Source organism: Antennarius striatus, chromosome 14 (assembly GCF_040054535.1).
Source record: "Antennarius striatus isolate MH-2024 chromosome 14, ASM4005453v1, whole genome shotgun sequence".
Classification (NCBI taxonomy): domain Eukaryota; kingdom Metazoa; phylum Chordata; class Actinopteri; order Lophiiformes; family Antennariidae; genus Antennarius; species Antennarius striatus.
This window is the reverse complement of record NC_090789.1, coordinates 3,366,179-3,382,043: the sequence shown is the minus strand read 5'-3', so window position 1 is coordinate 3,382,043 and position 15,865 is coordinate 3,366,179. Positions and strand designations below refer to the sequence as shown.

Genomic DNA, 15,865 nt, shown 5'->3' with positions numbered 1-15,865 from the left:
CACACACACACACACACACACTGGTAGATGTATCTACATCAGAGAAACGTACAGTAACATCAGGCGATGGGATCGGATGAGTTTAAGCGAGAAGATGAAGGAGACAATTTCACGTTATTTTACGATGCATCCCGTCTTAAAAAAGTCGTACGATCCTTAGCGGCTTGTGAGCGACTCAAAACAAATATCAATCACTCTGACAAAACTCTTAGCGTAGAGCAAGAATCAAACTACAGTCGGCGCGAAATGACCTACGTTTTTCCAAAAAGTAAAAAAACAATAAAACAACAAAAATGCAAAAAGCTGATTTCACGAAGTTAGCCTCCCCACTCGCTAAACGGCTACCTGAAGTACAGTGTTTTCTGCAGATTATAAGGTGCACTGTTGGTTTTTGAGAAAATTCAAGACCTTCAGGTGCGCCTTATCTCGCGGAAAATACTGTAAACGCGAGCGAGATTTCAAGAAGTTGATGCAATATTTTGGCATGACGTCATGTGATGTCATTATTACAAAAGTTTACGACAAATATCCTCAGACCGCTCAAGGCTACCACATGTTTGGCTACCGCAGTCACATGTGCTTGAAAGCTAAGCTACATGTGCTAAAGGCGCCGGTAGTTTGCGCCATTTATTTCACCAGAAAGGTTCACTTATTAAAGGAATTGCCATAAAAATGAGGCTGAATGAGGCTAAAGCGTTCTACGGGTATGGTGATGCGTTCACTTGACTCACGGTAAACCTCCTGCACGTCTTTAATCCGACAAAGTCAAACAATGGATTGTGCTAAAAAAAAAGAAGAAAAAAAAAAGGCTCTTCTGGCGTCACATGATCAACACATTCGTCACGTTTTTTCAAAACGATAAATGTGTATTTACGCGACCTTTTGCCCTCGGCGTTGAAATACGTTAAAATCGTCTGATTCATTGACGTTTATTCCCTGTTTTTTTTTGTTTTGTTGTCCTCATACATTCCCGGCTGTGAGGCACAGGTGCTCCGACCGCCTTCGCGTCGCGTCGCCTAAGTGATTCATAAACTCTGCTGATTCTGCACTTTGCCTGAATGTGGACATTTTTCACATAAAATGCTCGCCGTAATAGCGCCGTTGCGAATTCCTGCGTGGCTGAAGGTGGCAATCATGCTGCCAAATTAGTCATCCTAATTAGACAAAAGGAAAGAATAGAGAGGGGAGGGGGGGGATGACAACAGCAGCCTCCTTTCAGAGGAGAGATGCAGTCGCAGCATCCCTGCTCTCATTGGGAGAATTTCGTGGCGCCTGAAAAGGAAACCTGGCGTTTCTCTCGGCTGCGGTTTATCTTTGTTTCTCCATCAACATATTTGAACCGACTAAACAGAGAGATGAAAGATGAAGTTGAGTTCTGCTCTTGGATTCCGACCGACTTCACAGGCCCCAGTCGTGCTTTTCATCTTGGTGTTTTCCTTGAAGGTTGTTTCATCTAAAAAGACCTGGAGAGAAAAAAAAAAAAGAAGAAGCAAAAAATGAACAACCTAGGACGCCGTTCATCTCAAATCATTATTTAGTTATTCTTAATGCGAACCAAGTAATGTTAAAATAACGTTAAAATCTATCTTTGTCAACAGTAACCGCCATTTTTACCCACCGGATCGGTGACGTCATCCGTCGTCGTCGCCGCCAAGGTTTAACCGTCGCCTGCTTGTGTGACTTTTTGCGCAGATGGCGAAGCTTTTTCTTAAACGCGAGCGACTGTTATGGAAATAAAACATAATTTCTTGGATTTGATCCAGAGTAAAATAAATAAATAAATAAAAGTTTGCAAATGGCGTTTATTTCCAACAGACAAATGCATTTTTACCAACTGTACCATCAGAGACCTGCAGCTGTTCCAAACAGATAGTGATGTTAAATAGTCAAAGACTATTATTGTTGTTCATTACTTCTGTTTGTTGTTTGTTTCCTAATACAAAGTCTGCTCTATAGACCAGTCATGAGTTGCGCTGCTTTCATTTCTTTTCTGCTCCTTTAAGCCAAAGACTTATAATAGATACCTTTATTTTATTTTATTAGCCAGTATTCTCTAAATTTCACTGTTGTTTTTTTTCATGAATGCGACTCAAACGTCTGCAGCTGAAACAAAGAACAACAGGATGATGATTTTCTTTTTTTAAATTTTTTTATTTTTATTTCAAGACTAGTTTTGCTTAAATTTTCTCTTCAGATGCGATGGAAATGGAAGCGGCGTCGCACAAATGGGACTTTAAGGTTAATTCTTCATCTTTATTCGACTCATTCATTAAATTTACGGTCATATAGGGCCAAGATTCTTCTTTTAAAATGTTTTTTCCCCCCCCTGAGCTTTAATTTTCTCCACATTAACAGTTCAATCTCTCCTCCATGTGAACGTCGGCCTCTCTGGACGCTGATGCAGTTCCTGCCGGTCGCCGACAGAGGATGATAAAAGTCACGGGTGACCTCATGTCTTGTGGGGTGCATAGTGATACAGCGCTGAACAAATGAAGGTAACATGATGTTTCCAGTCTGCTGTGTGTCCTGCTCCGGTTCCAGCCGCTCTCCGGCTTTCCTGCTGCCGTCTCCGCTTTAATCGCTTTACTGCCGTCCTCTCGTTTCTGCTTCTCTCTCCTCCATCTCGCTCAGTCTTCTTTCTCTTTTACACACACACACACACACACACACACACACACACACACACACACACACACACACACACACACACACACACACACACACACGCACAGACACACACTTCCTCTGGCCCTGACTCAGGCAGGGCAGCTGCAAAAGGCCTCACCAATGCGGGCTGACGAGAAGTGACAGCTCTCTGTATCACTCCCTGGCACTGACAACTGACAGATGGATAACACACACACACACACACACACACACACACACACACACACACACACACACACACACACACACACACACACACACACACACACACACACACACACACACACACACTAGGAAGGGGAAGGCGGTTAGGGTTGTTCTTTTTTCATGGGGCTGTTATGTATTCGAGCGTTGGGTAGAACAAACTCATAATCGAGCCAATCTACAGCTTGTATCTCGTCCCAGACATACAAATAAACACACACACACACACACACACACACACACACACACACACACACACACACACACACACACACACACACACACACACACACACACACACACACACACACACACAAAGAAATAAAAGAAAAAAAAAAAGATCTGACCATGTGACAGTGAAAATCATGTTATTATCGATATGGCAAAACAGTCAATGACTCTCAAATTCCAATATATCTTGTCTGCCGTCATTAAAAATGTGTGTGTTTGTGTGTGCATAAACAACACATCAACAACAATTTTATTTATCTGTAACCATGGAGACGCTTCTGCGTTGTCATGACCTTGGAAAATTTATAATAGTAATACTAATAGTAATAATATGTAGAGAGGATATGCAAGAGGAGAGCAGGAATCCAGCCTTTGACGAACATCTAGATCACTTTTACTGGTAGTTTTAAATTTTATTATATAAAATGAATTAAAAGAGAACAAATCAGAGATTTTCAATCCAAAGATTTAATTCCTAGTCATAAATCTCTCATCAAAGGTCAAAATCTTTATCGTGGAAAAGGTTTTTGGTTCCTGTGTTTTCCATGTATAGTTTGTTCTATAGCCAGAAAAAAAGAGTCACTGAAATAAATGTTGTGATTTTAAAATGAATGAATGTTTTATAGCTGGAGACTCTTTGGGATTTTGTGCTGTGAGGGGGACAAAATAGTGTTTGTGTGTTAAAATTGCACAAAAATGTTTGACTAATTTTGATGAATCTGGTTAAAAAATGTTGGGAACGTAGGTGGGAAGACTCCAAATTCTGGATCTGATCCAGATTAAAGGGGCAGGAGGCAGGAATTTGGTTTGGAATTACTTTAAAAAAAAAAAAAAAAAAAATCTTTTTAAAAACTTCTACTAAAACTGCCTGAGCTCCACAGATTCTCCACAGATTCTAACTTTCATCAGAAGTCAGCGTTCCGGATGAGAACAGGTGATTATGTTTTGGTCTGAGTCTGATTGAACTAATGAGCTCATGCCTGAAACGCTAAAGCAGCGACGGCGTCACGCCTCAGATGGGCGACGCCACGGCGAGGCCGCGATGACACGAGCGTTGTGTACAGGAGGTGAGGGGTATGGTAATGTTGTTCAGCACGCCCCCAGGCTTCGGCGCCATCACACGGGGGAAAAACAAGAACCCCGGCGATGCGCTGTCTCGTTACCGGCTGGCACACATCGCGTCAGTCGTCCTGAAGCCAGACCGCCGCGCCGATGGCTTCCTCCTCACTTCCTGCATCCCTCACCCACCGCGTGACCTTCTGTAATGACATAAAATGGTACTTATTTCCTTCGCTCTTCTCCCCCCCCAATATGAGAACTTGTGACGACGATAGCCGGAGTCTCACATGATCGTGATTGAGGGATGGCTAGCGCCTGGATAGCCAAGGTGGCTCGGGTTCCTCGGAGGGAAACGCTGAAGGGTTTGAACCTCAGGGGGAACGACCAAACTAAAGCTGGACGTGTAGGAAGAGGACAGTCTTTGTCCTAACTGGGTTTTGAACTAACTAGGTTTTTAAAACAACTAGTTTTTGAACTAACTTAATAGGTTTTGAACTCACTCATTGGCTTTTGAACTAACTAGGTTTTGAACTATGTTTTAAATTAATTAGTTTAAGAACTACGTTTTACACTAACGAGTTTTAGAACTAATTAACAATGTTTTTAAATTAACTATGTTTTAAACTAACTAGTTTTTGTACTAACTAACTACGTTTTGAACCAACCCACTGGCTTTTGAACTAACTGGGTTTTTAAGATGACTAGGTTTTGAACTATGTTTTAAACTAACTAGTTTTAGAACTATGTTTTAAACTAACTAGTTTTAGAACTAACTATGCTTTAAACTAACTAGTTTTAGAACTAACTATGCTTTAAACTAACTAGTTTTAGAATTATGTTTTAAACTAACTTTAGAACTAACTATGCTTTAACCTAACTAGTTTTAGAACTATGTTATAAACTAACTTTAGAACTAACTATGCTTTAAACTAACTAGTTTTAGAACTAACCAACTAGGTTTTAAAATGAACTACATTTTGAAATAACTATGTTTTAAATCAGTTAGTTTTCTGAACCAACTAACCCATTAGGTTTTTAAACAGATTAGGTTGTAAACTAACTAGGTTTTGTACTAACTAGGTTTTTAATTACTATTTAACCAACATTGTATTGACTTTTATGTTATTATTTGATTATTATTCATGTCCACACCGTTTACGTTTACATGGTATGTTTTTACACCTATCCTGCTCTATGTGCGTTCAGTCGTCCCTTGGGGACTAATAAAGTTTTTTTTTTTGAATTGAATCTTTTGTATTAAGGACAAACGCTGCCTGTAAGTAACGTCTGTTAATTTAAAACGGCAACAGAAACTCTAAATTTAGTGGAATTGACAACAAACGCATTGAAGGCCTGTAATTTAATTCCAGCTTCATAAGGTCAGAATTCTGCAGATCCAGAATCACATCAAGGCGTCCCGACATCACGCTTTTTCTCCATTTGATTAATATGCACTCAGCGGAGGAGATAATATTGAATGCACTTAATTTCCCACTCTATCTCTGCGTTTTTGTTTTTTTTCATCACCTGCTGTAATACGAATCTGTCCGTTTGCAGCGTCTGAAACAAATCCCTCCCACACACACACACACACACACTCACACACACGAACACAGTAGAAATCTGCCATGAAAAAAAAAAAGAAAAAAAAAAAGGTCATGTTGGCAAGGGAGGAACAGATTAAATTAGCATAGTATTAGTTATGGAAAATGATTTCTGTCAAATCAAACTGCAGCAACCATTATAATATGTTAATTACTTATTTCATTAAGGGAGCTGATCGCGGTTCGCAGATGAAATCATGCAGGCAGAGACACCTGGAAAAAGGTGATGAAGCTTGAAACCACTCTTCCTCTCTCTCTTCTTCTCTCTTTCTTCTGTTCCTCCAGTCGAATCCCTTCGTTTTCCACCTCGTGTTCCTCCATCCTCGTTTCTCATCCATCCTAACTTTGGCTTTTCGTGTACGTGATAATTACCCGAGCTTGTTGTGCAATAAAGCCTCAAAAGGTGCTGGACTTCTCATTTGTTCCTCAAAAAATGGCTTATCTCAGAACCTACCCACAATGCTTCATTGTGGAACATAGGAGCAGATAAAACCACAGGAAAATGTTGGTATTGTTGACGTCTTTGACGTTTTATTCGATTATTGAAGGCCAAAAACTGGATTTCCCGAATGATTGATTTCATTGGCGACTGGATCCTTGTAAATAATAAGATTTAGGAGCGTTTCAGGTTCAAACATGCTTCCAAGTTTATTCTTGACCTTGAAACCATCGTCAAAAAAATTGTTTTAAGCTCAAGGTTAGCAATAATCGACTGAGTTTCACACTGATTTTGCACGTTTTTTCTAACCCGGCTTCCTGAGCTATAGCCTTGTAATGAGTCAATCAGCGCTTGAGGATTTGTCAGCTACACCCAAAACACCACCAACTTCTGACCTATAATTCTGTAATAAGTCTTCATATTTTTTTGCCAAATTAGAAACATTCGGGAGGGCATAATTTATGATCTCATCAGCGGCCCCACAAAGGTTTTAAGCTGATCTGTAAAAAAAAAAACAAAACCCGCCTCCGCCTGATTGAAAGACTGACTCGTCTTGTGTGAGTTGGTGAAAAAAAAAAAAAGAAAAGAAAAAAAAGCTGAAATATTGTGGGATGATGGTGACGCTAAATGACACTCGCCTCTGACAAGTGGCAAATGGAGAGGATTAGCGCGTGAGCCAATGAGCTACAGAATGAATGTATGCTCAAACCTCATTTGAAGTGGCATCTGTGACATTGCCATGCCAATTTAGAGAGAATTCAATCTGCTGGCATCGCCTCTTTAAAACTGTGATTGGACTTTTTGAAGACACCAATTTGCTTCTAAATGTGTGCAGTCGGGCCTCTTTGTGATTATGATACGATAGCTGTATTTATTCTTCAGCTTCGGCTGTATTCTCAGCTCCATCGGCACTCAAATGAGCCTTTCTTATCAAGTATTTGAGGGAAGATTAGAACATAATAAGGTCCGTCATTTTGAGAGGCAGGGTTAATGTTTTGCTGGGATGTTTGAGAGGTTATCAGCTGTCAGTAGGAATTGCTAGAAAGTTGATGAAGTCTGTGTTTCATTTTGTGACCGGCCGTTAATCCAATGTAGCAGATTTGTATTCAGGAATGAATTATTTTTGATGAGCCTGCCATCTCTCTTTTTTTTTTTTTGTCACCGTCATTCAAGAATAACTGTCAGAGCTGTGCTATTTCGTAATTTCCTGGCGCTACGAAAGTGGAAATATCAAGAAATATGTAGTAAATTAATATTTAACCAATATGTTAGGTAAGAAATTTTCTGCTTATCCAAGGAGAATCGGTCTTTAAGAAATATTCTTTCCATCCATCTCTTGAGAAAATCGGATGAGAAAAACCAATTCCAATTCAAATGTGTTCATTAAATACGACTGATCAGCTAGCAGCCAGCTAATATAGGTGTTTTGGTGTTACAGCTGGAAAATAATTGCATGTTTTACCAGTTTTAGAAAATCCCATGCTAAATAAAGGCAGTCTAGCGGTTTCCTGCTCTTTCCGGGAAGTTAAGCTAAGCTAACCAGAGCTAAGCCAAGATAAAACAGATAAGATAACCATTTCCTTTTGCTGTGGGCCTACCATACAGTCATGAAAGCAGAATTGATCTTCTCATCTAATTTTTTCATTCTCCAAAAATTTATTTAAAAAAAAAAATCATTTAAAAGTGTTTTTGTTGGATTAAAAACAAAAATTCCAACTGATTCTATTTCCAGATCCATATTGAAAGCAGGCAAATCAGGCACACATATCACATCATATAAGAAACAATTGCAGGTAATGATATTATAGTACTGCATGCATATTTTATTTAATTGCTATAGGAGATAAAACGATAAAACTGAAATGAATGATTTTTCTCACTTTCGCTCTCAAACGCTTCGGTTGTGCTCGTCAGATGTCGGGAGGCTGCATGAAACCCGCCGTGTCTCATGCTTTGATTGTTGTGATGAATGATTATCATCTTTCTTTCTCTGGCGGCGCAGCGGCGTATAAGAATGACCAGTTTCTTAGACTATTATCTCTCATCTGTTTGTGCAAACGGCACTTTAATGCTTCAGAGGAGATGAGTCTGAATAAAATTAGAATAACTGGAAGTGAAAGAGGAGGTTCACTCCGGTAGGGCCACATACAAATTGTATGTGCATGTGTGTGTGTGTGTGTGTGTGTGTGTGTGTGCAGGAGAGCTTGTGTATGCCTTGTCATATGATAAATGTTCTCTCTCTCATAATCTATGTGTTTCAAAATATGATGTATGTGAGGATGAACTTTGAATTATAACCTAAAGAGTGACTCATTAATCTTCTGACTTCGCTGGGGGAGTGGACCGGGTGGAGGGGTGGGGGGGGGTGGGGGAATCCATTTTGCGTGTTTATGTTTTATGAATAATGCAATGTTGCGACTGGTCAGCTGAATCCGGGCGCCGGCGTTTCGCACACAGAAGTCGACGTACAAACAAACGGCTCAGTTTGTTGGGATGAAAAGGAAGTTTATGAATGTTGGCGTTCAGATGGAAGGTCAGCGGATCCCATTAGGGTTCCACCGTGGGGTGCTGCTGACCGCAGCGTCCATGTAGTCAACTCATTCCCACTCCGGATCGAGAGTAAGAATTGTAATAATTATCATATTTCACAATAGTTATGAGATAGAATGCTAATAAGCTAATTTATGTCCAAACAGAGGCATGTGAGGAAGTGCTGCATGTAAAATTAAGATATAAGAATATTTAATCAAAAGTCCCTTTTTTTTTTCAGCGATTCTGCAAATTTCAAAACATTTACTGAAAATTTAACAGATTTCTTTTACAAGGTGACGAGAACCGACATCAGCAAATTTTAAGACAAATATTTTTCATCAATCGTTACATTTTTTTTTTCTTCTTCTATAAATTTGTTAAATCTGACATTTTGTTGTTGTTTTTTTTGTTGTTGTTGTTTTGTTCGGTGACAGTTTGTGAAACTCAACCAGACACAAACGAAATAAACAAAACCTGTTCTGAATCATTTTCTAACCAAAAAAAAATCGCCTCGTGGAGAGTTTTACGTTGATTTACACACCTTCAGGATCAAGTGTGTCGTTTCCACGGGGGATCACGACATAAGAAGAAGAAGATGCGCAATTGTCCGAGTTGCAATATCAAATAGTCATTTAGGCCCCGAGGCCCCGGCGGTGTCCTCAACCGGAGTGACAAAATCCTTTTCCGAGGGAAATGTAAAAACACACCAAGTAACCAGATGAGGCCAGAAACAATGCAGGAGGTGATTTACTGGGAGGAGGCTACATGTCACCGGGGCTTTTTCTTTTGTTTCCCCCCCAGGCCTGATTTGAACTTAAATTGGGTCTGGGACTCCGCTTGGCTTCTTATTATGTTGCCTACTGATAAAACATTAAGGAGTCTATGTCCGGTGCTGGACTATATCCTCAAATGGTAATGCCCTTCTTCGCTAAGTAACCATCTGTCAAACTGCTGAAGAGGTTTTTAGAAGTCCAGGTCCTTAAAACACAACTTAAAAGCTGAGAAGTCAAAGTTTTAAACCCCAGACAAAAAAAAAAAAAATCACAGGGGAATGTAGTCGACATCGAAGTACCGCCCAGCTTAGCCTAATTTATAAATTTTCACACAGATGGACGGATTGTCTCATTGTCATCTTTGTTGATGATAAAATGCACATAAATAAAAGTTCCAATTTACTATTAATATCATCTGACATGTCAGCTATTTTACACCCAAAAGACTTTGGGTCCTGCCCGGAGTTTCTTCCTCAATGAGGGAGTTTTTCTCTGCCGCTGTTGCTTATGCTTGCTCTAGAGAGTTCTGTTGGGTTTTTCTGAAACTTTGGAACGTCTGTTGCCATGATTGATAAATAAAACTTTATTGATTGATTGACATACAGTGGTATGATAAAGTTTGGGCGTCTCGATAATATTCAAGGTTTTCCTTTATAAATCACTCATTGTTCAGATCAGCAATTTCAGTTAAATATATCACATAGCGGACGAACACAGTGACATTTGAGAAGTGAAATGAAGTTTTTTGGGATTTAAAGAAAGTGTGGCACCCCTTGTTTTATTTATTTCAATATCTTTAGCACTAATTATTAGAACACGACATGTGTTTGTCGAGCTTGTTGATCGTTGATCTACACACACAGGTGAAGACAATCATCAGGAAGACCTGCGCTGTGTGACCAGCACAGGTACTGGGAACCCAGTTAAAAGGTGAAGGTGTCATGGATTCCAGTCAATATCAGCAGATTATCCTCAACCAGAATCCAGCAACGGGGAAACCGATGGATCGATCGTGATTAAATCGAATATCGGAAGTAAGTTCAACATTTTTTGCTTTCAATTTATATTTTTGTTTATTGATACACTAAATCCAAGCGGCGGTTAGCTTAGCATGAAGTAAAGAGACGTGCACAGACAGTCAGGAGTCTGTTTTCTGTAAGGTTGTAAGATGATTAATGGAAATTATTTGCCCAAACATGTTGTATGTCTTCATTGTTCGTGATATAAAAGACATCCAGTGGCCTAATCGATGAATAAGGATTTTGCGTCACAGATAGGAGCTGTGAAGTCACTCAGTGGTCATAAAATGCCGACATTGAATTGTGAATAGCAGCATTGTTGCAGAGAATATCTCAAAAGTCATGGGGAAAACTTTTGTCACTCTTTTTTTTCTTTTTTTTGGAGGACAAAGCCTAAATGCAAAATTTAGACAAAATAGCTGACAGTAAATAGAATGCTCTGTTTCATAAAAACAGACAAATTAAAGTAGGTTCTGCACCAACAATAAATAAGTAAAGGAATGGAATTAACTATAATAAAAGGTAAGAATTAGCATCAGTTCATTAAAAACTTAATTAGTTATGATGAATTATAATTACTTGCATGTTTGTAGTATTTGCTTGGACTTTAAAATAAATGCATGTATTTAGAAATTGCATGATAGACTCATTATGGGTCAGAATTCTTTTCTTTACAGCATCTCAAATTAGTTTAATGCTAATTATCATAAATGTCATAGTTAGACGTATAAATGATTCCATGGAAAAAGAGGTCATAACTTTTTAATCTCAACTTCCATCTGGAAGCTTTTCAAACAGTGAGGACGTCTGCTCTTTCATCCGTGTTTGAATTGTAGGAAGAAATGAATTTGCCTTTAATGCATTAAATCAAACTTTAAGAATGCAATGTTGAAAAAAAAAAGAACAGGAAGTGGCAGGAAGCAAACAAACAAAAAACAAAACAAAAAAATAGGCTGGGTTGCAGCCAAAAAAAACAAAAACCCTAGAAGACATCAATAAGAGAAAAGCAAACGGCTGAGCCTCGGGGAAATACCGGGGGACAAACACGGGACGAAAACACGAGAAGGAAACGAGGATGAAGCGACGACTGAGAAGAGGGACGCCAACGAAATACAGAGGAGGCTGATCGGTGACGGGTTGGAGACGACCGGGGCAAAAATACAGGAAGTCAAACAAAGACAGGAAGTGACAAAGAAAAACACGACAAAATGAAAAGAGGATAAATAAAATAAAGCAAAAATCCAGACTGTGACAAATTAATCCAAATCAGTAAAGGTACATATTAAAAACTTTATGTAATTTGCATCATCATCATCATCATCATCATCATCATCATCCAGTGTCAAAAACTGCTTTAACACCTTAAATGCTTCATTTATCCTTCAATACTCTTAATATCCAACAACAATACACACACACACACACACACACACACACACACACACACACACAGGTATGCAGGTACCCATCACCTGAAAACAAGATAGTGAAGGATATAGGAGGAGGGAAGGTGTACATTAACAAACTTGTTACTGCCGGCGAGGAGGCTTCTTCTCGCCATTCCTGTGTGCAACCAGGCAGCCATAACCAGACATCAAGCAACACATTACGTCCCTACAGCCTGAGTATTTACTCTGCCATCCAGCCAGAAAGATTAGTTTCCGCCGGAGAGTTGATTTATGGACGACAGAAAGTAATCCCTTCTTGTCCTGCACGCTGTGCCGTCTAGCCTCCTCCTTTTTTGCCACCGTGCCGAGCTTACATAGTCTGAAAGCCCCCCGATACCGTGTTCACCCTAAGGTGTAATGTTCGATAATAAAACTACTGCTTCTGTCACCCAGACACACCACCTCATCTGCACCCACAAGCCCCGGCCTCCGCAAATACATTACAGCCCCCACAATGCTTTGAGATTTATGAGGGAGTAGTGGCATAGGAGGGAAGAGGAGGAGAGGGGAGAATATGCATTGATTGAAAGCCCCAGATAGTCCCATCCAATCCCGCCCCAAAGAACATCAGTTATTTTGCATCCTGACACAGCGATTGATAACTCATAAATGCGCGCGAAGGATGACAAATGCAGATGGAAACTGACTCTGACAAAAAATGATAACGGCATCGGTCCCGAGGGAGGGGTGGTGGTGGTGGTGGTGGTGGGGGGTGTGTAGGCGGTACGCTGCTTAAAATATTTAATAATTGATACGGAGGCAGAGAGATGTTGTTTGACCCTGGAGGAGTGTGAATGTCATCAGAAAATTGCCAAGACTTTGAAGTGAAATACATTAATGACGTGTGTGTGTGTGTGTGTGTGTGTGTGTGTGTGCGTGTGTGTGTGGATGTGTGTGTGTGTTTGCGGCGGAGGCCAAGAGGTTGTGGCCCCGTAATCGTCACTAAATTACATCAGCACTACAATCAATGTTTGCCTCCAGGATATAAAATGTAATATTTTTCACTTATCAAGGCAGGAAGGGTGGGGTGGGGAATGGGCCGGGGGGGGGGGGGTAAATAAAAAAAGGCTTCAATGCATTTGAGTGTGAGAATTAAATGGTTTAAACTTGTGTTTTTTCCCTTCTAAAAGTTTGACGCTCATGTTATGTTTATTTCTTTCTAATCTTTGGGTATTTATCCGGTATTTATATCTTAAATGACTTTCTAGATGAAGACTATTGATGACTAATCGGATCTGATCGGATGTGATCACACCGATTAAAGAACGAACGACGCATCCATTGAGGTGAGCTAAAAACACACAGGTTTGCACTCATAGATTAGACGGTAGAATAAAATTAAAATGATGTCTCAGACCCGGCAGTAAATTATTATTTTTAAAACTAAAATTCACATTCGTCACGTTAGAAATGATTGTGAGGAAACTGAGTGTTTAAACCCCATTCTTTCTATTACAATTAGTAAACAAACAAACAAACAAACAAACAAATAACACGACGTAATTATTAACATTAACATGAACTTTTTACACAAACACGAAGGAGCTAGTGAACAGAAATAACTAATCACCTTACCAGATATTCAGAAGAAGAATAAAACCAATTCTTCTAACACAACTTGAAGGTAAAAAGCTGTCAGATAAATAAAAATTGAGGTAGATGAAGATGAAGAGCATAAAATCTTATCGATTTAATAAAATATGTTTGCTGTCTTTCCGGTTTTTATTCATTGAAATCAGCTGGGGAGGTTGGTGGAGGTAACGCTCAACAGTTTGCATCTCTGAGTTCACTGACCTGCATATTTAAAAGGTTTTCACAAGTGATGAATCTCTCATTTATTTATTCCCTGAGAGTTAAAACTCTCCAGATATGATGTAGGAGATCCTTGGAAAGGCCTGTCATCTTCAGAGAAGGGTGGTCAAGCTTTCAAGACATCATCTCGCGCTGGAGCGATGTCAAAAGTTCGTCTACCATGAAATATTTTCAAACCACAGAGAAACTACAAGGTCATTCTTAAAAAAAAACTTTATCCACAAGTGTATCCAAAGCAAAAAGTTCCTCAAATCAAAAGCTGTCAAGAGTCAGATCAAAGGACTCGGGACATTTTCTTCATTCCCCTCCGTGATGCCAAATTATTACCAGCCGCCAAAGTGTGGTTACCAGCTGCAAACAATAACAGCTGCAGCACGGCTGGATGAACGGCGAGGACACGAGGATGAATATTCTACACGTGATGATGATTAAAGAATCCGCCGGATCAGCTGTGAAACAAATCGGGGGTTAAGGGGTCAAGGACGCCGACGACATAAAACCGAAAAGTTGCAGCTCTGATAAACTTTGAACAAAGACGATCAAAAAAAAGGTACAACAGGTTTTTTACTGAGGAGTTTCAGGACCGGACTACCTGAGATTATAACTAAGATCTGGATTAAAAATGGCGTTTGAAGATCTGAATTATTCTCCACATGCTAACTCGTGCACCCCCCCTGCGATGGACACAGTGGGGACCCCGGCTGAACAGCTCTCAAAACCATGCTGCTGTCTAGTTTGGTATTAGGACAAATAGATCTTCAAAAGCGCGGCGATGAAGGATTTCAATCCTCTTACGCTCGTCTGAAAGGAAACAGACAGTTAAGACGCTCCAATTAACAAAGTGCCCGAGATTAAACACTGGCGTTTATAAGGTGCATTAAAGAAGACCAGGGATGCATAAAAACTACTAAAAGTTACACAACTCATGCAAAAAAAAAAAAAGAGCTTAAATAAACAAATGGGTGCAAAAATGACCACAAATTTGATATAAAGTGATTAAAAAAAAGGTGCAACATGTTGTGCAGGATGGAAGCAACCAACTTTTCCCGAGTGACAGGAAGTGGAGACGATTGGATTCAAGCCTCTCTTGGGAATGCAAGAACAGGTGTGAGAGCAGGATGTTACAAATGTTGTAGCTTTAATAAATGAATTGCTCCAACAACAACAAAAGAAAAAAAGCAGTACTGAAATTCTGATTAAAGCCAGACTGATGTTCCTCAGAAGTTAGCTCAGGCTTTCTTTCTTTCTTTTTTTTTTTTTAAATTATTTGACGACGCCTACTCGCCTCCAGAAAGAAGGGGTGAGGAGCAGGAGACGACGGGAGCAGAGTGTGAGGAGACGTTAAACATTTTCAAATGAAAGGTGCGTCAGAAGAGCTTGTCAGTGCATTAACGCCGAGATTAAAGGGGTCTCGGTGTCTTCTGTCGGGGGGTTCAAGGGAGACCGCGCGAGGATTTGGCTCAGCCTCTTAAATACCTCTGTCGACTAAAATTCAAACAAACACTTTCCACAATAATTACAAGTTGACTTCTTTTTGATTGCTGGAGCAGAAGGTAAACCAGTTTCAAGTGAAAACTCCATTGTTAGCATAAGTACCCACTGCTGTTTATGGAGCGTGTTCTCTGATGAGCTCCCAACGCATTTAGAAGCGTTTGGAGTTCAAGAGAAATGAGGTATTTAGTTCAGGTATTAGGGAGGAAATGGATGTGGCGCTGGTTGTCATCAAGAAAGAGGTGGCTTCTTGAAGGAGAACGGATTGTAGCGTCGACATCCTGTGCTGGAAGTGAACTTTCTTTTTAGTTCTAATGCGTTAATACGTTTAGAAGACGTTGCCACACTTGTGCATTGGGGATTCCTGCTCAAGATGCCTTAAAAATCAACACACACATGGGGTGGCTGAACCCCGGATTCGGCCTGTCAGGCGTCCAAGGCGGGCCGTGTGACGGCGCTGCTGGATGCAAACATGAGTGACCCTTTGTGTACGTCCAAGAAAGGCTGAGGGGTGACTGTCAAACGCTGCACCTGTACACCTGAAGGTGATTCATGGTAAAAATAACAACACGTACAGTAGATTCTG

The 15,865-nt window shown here is 40.0% G+C and overlaps 1 long non-coding RNA gene across 1 annotated transcript; it reads left to right on the top strand.

The window, feature by feature from the left end:
• Positions 1-2,299: 2,299 nt before the first annotated feature.
• LOC137607715 (uncharacterized) lies at positions 2,300-14,987 on the top strand. The gene is made up of 3 exons (XR_011038030.1): positions 2,300-2,495; positions 10,373-10,543; positions 13,185-14,987. It is a non-coding gene; the product is annotated as an uncharacterized lncRNA (long non-coding RNA).
• The last annotated feature ends 878 nt before the right edge of the window (positions 14,988-15,865 follow it).